At 50.8% G+C, this 7,500-nt stretch overlaps 1 pseudogene; it reads right to left on the reverse strand.

Annotated features, from left to right (window-relative positions):
* LOC143261395 (large subunit ribosomal RNA) overlaps positions 1–7,500 on the reverse strand; it is a 12,095-nt pseudogene that overhangs the window by 1,928 nt on the left and 2,667 nt on the right.

Genomic DNA, 7,500 nt, shown 5'->3' on the forward strand with positions numbered 1-7,500 from the left:
TGTCGTCGTTGTGAGTCTAAAGATGGGCTATGCCTGGGTCCTATGTGGACTATACTAGCCGCTCTCTCGACGCGTGCCGATGGTCTGGCTCTACCCTCGTTCGTTATCGTGACAGGGGAAGACAACGTGCTACTCCCGCTGCCACCTCGAGTCCAACCCAATCCAGGCACTCTTGACGGAGTAGTGTTAAAGTCAATTTATCTCCGCAAGAGGGGCTTCAGCCTGGCCCGAGGGGGCGAACCCCGAGGGGTCCGCCCAGCATGCCGTTCGAATGGCGGAGTGGACAAGTCCACGTCTGCCCGTCACTCAAGTCGGACACGGGACGACTCCAAAGCTAGCGCCGCCTGATAGGAAGCGCAAGCTGGGTCCCGCGACTTGTGTGCACTGGCCCACCCTCTGTCCTTGCAATTAGAGCAGACCGGAGGTTCACTCTTCTTGCTACAGAGCGTGAAGGTATGCCCCTTTTGGGAGCAGTGACCGCACACGTCCTCCTTGAATTTACAACGCTTCGAGGTATGCCCGAAGCGTTGACAACGGTAGCACCGAAGCACCTGGACGAAATCCCGTACACGACAGGAGTTCCATCCAAGGTAAACTCGGCTACCCCTCTGCTTCAGCCGCTGAAGATTCTGCGGACTGACGGCAACGACCCAGTTGGCTGTCTCCGGGGTCTTGCCAGCCATGCGGCTGACCCGAATTCCCGAAGGCACATCCTTCTGGTTCGCATCGCAGAGATTTTGCCTCCAAATACTGGAGGCAATTTCGTCCTTACCCATCCGACGCGGGACGTCGTAAACTAAAACCTCGGGGTCCCGCTTGGTGGGTAAGGAGACGGACAGACCCGCGCTCCGGAGCTTCTTATTGCCAACGAAGGCTTGCAGGTCCTCCTTTCGGTCGGTCTCGACGACGATGCCACCGGAGTGGATGCGTCGGACCGACTTTATTCGGATCGCCTCCTTCGCTGGTTTAACGAGCGACAGAACAGTAACCTTCGTAACTTCGCTGCTCTGTCCTTTTTCCTTCGGCGGGAAGATTTTTACCACATGCTGCGATTGTGGCCGTCTCCCCGCTTCCGGAGAAGCTCCTTTGCAGTCGACTTTGTTCACATGGGTGTAAGTCGACTGCGCGGCGTTGCAGGCCGTCTTCGGGAGAGTTCCCTTGGACGGCCCAGGTCGCATCGCACTCATTACGGCAGGACGCGCTTTTAGGTCCGCCCTGACCGCGGCGAGCTGCCCTTCGACGAAGCTATTCCGTTGAATAAGCTCCTGGACCAGCTCGTTGAGTGCCTCAACCTCGGCGAGTATCTTTGACCCGGACTCCTTATTGACTTTCGACTCAGGTCGAAAGCAAAAGGTCCGTATTTCGGACACTCGCCTAAAGGCTTCGTCTCTTACGAGATCGAGAGGCCGTACCTTCTGCCCGGAGAACGTCCCCTTCGGTCTCCTGGCCCGGTTTACTGCGGCCTTGCCGGTGGGTGCGCCCGGCTTGGCTCGCTTCGACTTTTTGGTGACGGTTTGCCAACCGTCACCAGTAGGGTCCTCGACACGCTCGGGTGCCGACTGCACCTTCACGAGTGACGTGTCTCCGACTCGTTCGATTACTTCCACGTTACCGGTGTCCGGCGTACCTTCTACCGTGGGCTCGGTTTTCACCGAGACCGCTCGCGTGGGAGTCGCACATCTTTGCAAGATCACGCGAGGATTGGCGATATTAATCACCTTCCCGGATCTTGTCTTTCTCACAGACGCGGGGGGACTGACAGCTGCATTTGCAGTTCCCGCGTCTGCGGCGACGGCTTCACTCCGAGTAGGAGCTGGACCCGTCGTCTTTGGACGCTTAGTTTTTTGTTCATTATTTGTATTCAGACCCATAATGTGTCTTGGTCTTTCATCCAGTGCGCTCCCCGGCCACCACCGACCCACACAATTTGGAACCCGCCAAAGGCTGAGTTAGGGCTACGCACCGAATATAGTCTGCTGGCTGGGTCGGTTTCCTTACCCAGCCCGCGTCCTCGCCCAGCAGAACCCACTTGCCCGAAGCGTGTGGTCGTTCCAAGCCGATTGACTGGACCAGGGCTGCTTTTCTCGTCCAGCCGCCCATCTAGCCGAAGCAGAGGCCAAAGGTACGTGTTGGGGACGTCTCACCCGCAGGAGAGGGCCCCCTCAGATCCCAGGATCCTCTTTTCCGACGACAAGGGTCGCCACGCACGGCAAACACGTGGGAGACAGCAGTCGGAGAGGCTGCCTCTTCCTCTCCACCACACTTCGTTCAGTTCGCTGCGTATTTAAGAACACGAGCTATCCAGCGGTACCTTTTTCGTGGAGGCTCAAGTGTGGCTAGGGCACGTTTGCCCCTTGCGGCCTGGGTTGCCCAGGGGATTGATTGCATCCCATGTATTCCTGAGCCCAGCGGAGTGTTGTCTAGTGGCGTGTTCCGCCCACGAAAAACGGTCTGAAAAACCGTTTAACGTAAACTGGGGAACTGATGCCACGAGTGACAACAGTTCCCCAGTCGGAAGTCATACAGCACATACAGTGCTGTACAAAGAACACGCCACAGCCCGTATGCTAAATCAGGGCCTCGCCATTATGCGAAGTACTACATGTACGACGCACTGACGGTCTCTAATGCCTTCATCGCCGATACACCCATCGACTCGGCCGATCAACCCTCCTACGCGAGGGCTAGTTCGGGGGTTATCTCCCGCCCTGGGTGGCCACAGACCGCCACCGCCAGTAGATAGGGACAGATGGGAATCTCGTTAATCCATTCATGCGCGTCACTAATTAGATGACGAGGCATTTGGCTAAACCTGTACCACTACCAGAAGGGTAGTGGTAGACTTCCGGGAATTAACCCTCCCGTGAGGTTATAACAAATAACAATAATGAGTGAATTAGTCCCGGACCCACTTTCTAGATCCACTGCCTCAGGATCTGCCCCGGCTCTTGGAAAAATTAGAACGGGGACCCTTTCGGGAGGCGAACTTGGTCTAGTGCCGTAGCACGCGTCCAGGGAAAACCACGAGGAGGTGTCGCCCCGAGATATGTGATCAAAAACGATCACACATCCCGCCCCGCGCCCTAGCGTACAATAGTATCGCCAAGACTCGCACCGTCCAGTGTAAAGAGCTGGAACGGGCTTAAATTATTTCTGCTAGGCAGTTAGCTACGTCAATAGCTGAAATAAATTTTAATTAGGTCATTAATTAAAATTTCTAGGCCAAAGCCACGTCAAAGGCGGTTAAATACGCGGCTAAAAAGTCATCGGCCGAAGCCACGTCGTGCGGTTAAATACGCGACGGTTAAATACGCGGCTCAAAACATAACGATCACACAATGTGATCGTAGTCAATGAATAAGTTTGCTATTTCGATCGACGATCGGAGGGCGATCAACGACACTGTCAAGATCTCACCCCTAGTGAACCCCAGGGCTTTGAGATGTCGAACCGTCGCTGCCGGCAAGGCACCCCTGCAGCCAACTACTATTGGAATTACTTCCGCTGCTTGACAATTTAGTTTTAATTTAATAAGTTCCGCCGTATCTTTGTATTTTCCTACCTTATCTTTCCCAGCTTTTCTCAAGTTATCTTTATCTTCGTAGCGGACTGTTACGTCCACTACGTATAGCCGTTCTTGGTTTTTGATGACCAAATCGGGCTTTTTGAGTTCCCCAACTACATTAATAGTTGGTTCGAGGAAAACGGCGGAGCTTTTGGATGCCTTGTCCGCGATCAATTCGACAATCTCATTGTGTCTTCGTATTCTTGCTGCTTTTGTATAAATGCAGTTGCCTAATATATGCCCTAGGGTTTCTATCTGGGCCTTACACCTCCGACATTTCGGGTCAATATCTTTTCGAGCTCTAGCGAGGGCGACCCTAGTGCCAAAGGTGTTTGTCCTGAACTTTAGTGCATCCAGATATCGGGATGGTCTTAACAGTGTTGGTTGATAGAGCCAGGCATTTCCAATTGGATCATTGTTAAAATCTCCAACACCCTGGCCCTGGGAGACGAGCTGCTCCCATCTTAGCCTATGGCTTTGTTTGAGTCTGCAGCGCGCTTCCTCCACCTCCTCCATCGTCGCCGGCCAACGTAGACCAATCGATTTGGCATATTTTATTACTGTAGCCTCTTCATGCAGGTATGCTTCTTTTACTGCCGCATCCTGACTATTGTTCATGTGGAGGCTATTTTTAATTTTTGCTATCTTGACAATATCGGCAATTTTTTGTAGACCGATACCGCCGTTTCGCTTTTCAGTATATATTATCCCATCCGTAGTAGACGGATGGAGATGTAAGATAGCTTTAATTATTTGTTTAATTTCATGGTCCAACGCTTCCAGCGTTTTGAGGGGAGGTGGATTAGCTACTAATTTATGTATATATTTTGGTAGTAAGTGGGTTCTTATTAGATTGACTTTTTGATGGGGTTTAAGCCCCATCATTTTAATTTGGTTTGCCGCACTTACTACCTCTTTTATATTGGCGCGCTGCAGTCCTCGCCATGGGTTTATTTTAATACCCAAGTATTCAATGACGTCCTCGGGCTCTGAATATGGTATATAATCGTCATCTATTTTGAGCCCGGGATCGATCATGTGCCACGTTTTATTTTTATGGACGACCTGGAAAGCTACGCATTTGGTTGCCTGTACCTTCATTGCTAAACCTTTCAGGTACTTGTGAAGCATTTTGATTTGCTTTTCAGCTTCTTTCTTATCTTTGGCAATCAAAACCATGTCGTCCGCGAAGGCCAAGATGGAAACGTTCTCGTCTCCTATTTTAACGCCCTCCGTCGCCTCGTCAGTGGTCCTAATAATAGGGTCCATTATCACATTAAATAAAAGGGGCGATAGGGGATCGCCCTGCTTGACCCCTCTCTTTAGAACCACACTCACTTTATCCTCTAATGTTTTAATTTCCGTCCGGCAGTCGTCATACATTCCCCTAACAAATTTTCTGACGACTACCGGTATTCCCTTTCTTTTTAAGCCATCATCTATGGCTGAATGGGGGACAGTATCAAAGGCTTTGGCAACGTCCACGACCGTCACCACACCACCTGATTTCTCTTTCATTTCTCTTAGTGCCCTGGCCAAGATCGAGATATTGTACTTACACCCATCTTCTTGGGTGAAGCCCTTCTGCCTAATGCTGTTCTCTATTTTGGACTTAATTCTTTTCTCTAGTAAACTAGAGAAGATCCTACCCAACAGTGATCCAATCGTAATAGGACGCCAGTTTTGTACATTAGCTGCGTCTTTTCCTGGCTTTGGTATTAATGTTGTCCTATTACGTCGCCACCGTGCTGGGTAGGTCTCGAACAGCATTAGAAGGTTATAGAATTTGGCCAGGACATGCAAGATTCCCGCCTTTTTCAGGCTGGCTTTGGTGACACCGTCGGGGCCCGCCGCCGTATCGCCTTTGATTCTCCTCATCTTCATGACTATTTCATTAGTCGAGACGGGAGTCCATATTTCATTTAAAGGAGAGAGCGTACTCGGTCCCCCATCGAGTTTTGGTAGACCTGTAGTGGGTCCCTCTTTACCCCACAGGTCACCATAGAGCCTTTCTATGCTTGCTCTATCAGGAAGCTCCACCTGCTTCCTCTTTTCAAGCCTCTCTCCCGCGACCGCCATATCTATTAATTTTTTGGGGCATTTATTGTAAAGTTCTTGGAATCGAGCGAATCTAAATTTATTGTATCGGGTGCGGTCGCTTTCTTTATTTGCCCGTACAGTATTTTTCTTTTTCTTTGAGCTGTTCGTACTTTCTTTTTCTAGCTCCATTTTATCCAATAATTTCTCTAAGATTCGCTCGATCTCTAGTGAGTGTGGTTCCTCCGATCCGGCCAGCATCGCGATTGACTCCTCTATGCCCCTTAGTTCGTGGTCATCACCCAGCGGATTCTCAAGGATTGCCCACCTGAAGCCCTCCTTCCAATCACTTTCATCCTGAGCATCCAGGGGGTCCTCAACTGCATCTAAAAAGTCTGATCCGCTGGATGATGAGTCGGAGTCTGGCTCCTCTTCCACACTCTCGAACCTTCGAGTGGACAGGAGCCTCCTTTTGTCGCTTATTTGCTTGAGAGTTTTGGTTGTGAGGAACTGGCGGATTTTCGCATTAGGTTGCTTTTCATGTTTATATTGCTCATTCAAGCGAATGAGCAATTGTGTTTCCTCTTCAGACCAGACCGAGGCTCTAGTGACCGGTCTAGAAGAGGGTCCGCTTGCTAGTATTAACCTCTTTAGGTTCCTCACAGCCGGGTGCCGGATTCTCTCATGCTGCGACAGTCCCTTTTGGGTTTTAAAGACGCTCCCACAGGTCGAACAACTGAATCCCGTCACTATTTCCGTTTCCACCCTGCCTTTGCATTTGGGGATGTGGCACCTGCAGCTATGAATCTTTGGAAAGGTTTTACCACATCCCCTGCATCTCCAACCCACTTTTAGGTCAGGGTGGTGTTCATTTGCATGTTTGATCCAGTCGTTCTCCCCTAGGAAGCGTCTATCATTGCCAGTACATGCCTGGCAACGTATCTGTCCACTCGATGGTAGATCCAATAGATAATCAAACTCATGTCCATTAGGATTGCTAGGGTCGTCAACAATGGCCCTCCTATTCATAGCGGACGAGTCCGCCGCAGAGGCCCCAGGGCCGGGGACCTCTACGTCCGAGGCTTCTTCTTCTATACTATCGAACATGTTATATGTTTGTGAATCGTTAATGTTTTGTCCAATTGTATCTAATCATATCCAAATGCATAGCCTAGTTGTCGTATCCAATCCAAGAGCAGAGAAGCCCCTGTCTTGTCTAGCTCTAACTCTACCTACACTGTTTAAAACTTCGATACTAAGGAGCACTAAGTACTCATTTCCAGAATTTAGTCATGCGTCTTTTTTATTTATTTATTTGGGCACTTCGTACCACGACTCCAGTCAATGCAAGGGCCTCTCTGCCCTAGCTCTGGGAGGTGAGGTCGCTAACCCTCAAACAACCGCTGATGCTTAGATCCTCTTCGACCTCGCCGAATGATGACGTTGGTCCGAGAACCTTCCATCACCACCCGACAAGGCTTTCGATTCACCTTACACGCGATTGCCCCAATCCATCACAGAGGCAGCATTAGTTTCCCCCAGACGGGGTACTCGTGGCGGGAACCACGAAGAGGTTGCTGCTTGCTAACTATGACACTCTACCGGCAATAGCCGTATGTTTTCCCGGCACTCGGTAGAGCTCGCACCTTACGCGGTCGCCAACTGGTCGCCCCGCTTAAGAGAGTCATAGTTACTCCCGCCGTTTACCCGCGCTTTTTTGAATTTCTTCACGTTGACATTCAGAGCACTGGGCAGAAATCACATTGCGTCAACACCCGTGGGGGCCATCGCAATGCTTTGTTTTAATTAGACAGTCGGATTCCCCTAGTCCGTGCCAGTTCTGAGCTGAGCGTTGAATGGCGGCCGAAGAGGACGACCGCACCGATGGGAAACGCCAC

This window comes from Megalopta genalis, unplaced genomic scaffold (assembly GCF_051020955.1).
Source record: "Megalopta genalis isolate 19385.01 unplaced genomic scaffold, iyMegGena1_principal scaffold0051, whole genome shotgun sequence".
Lineage (NCBI taxonomy): Eukaryota > Metazoa > Arthropoda > Insecta > Hymenoptera > Halictidae > Megalopta > Megalopta genalis.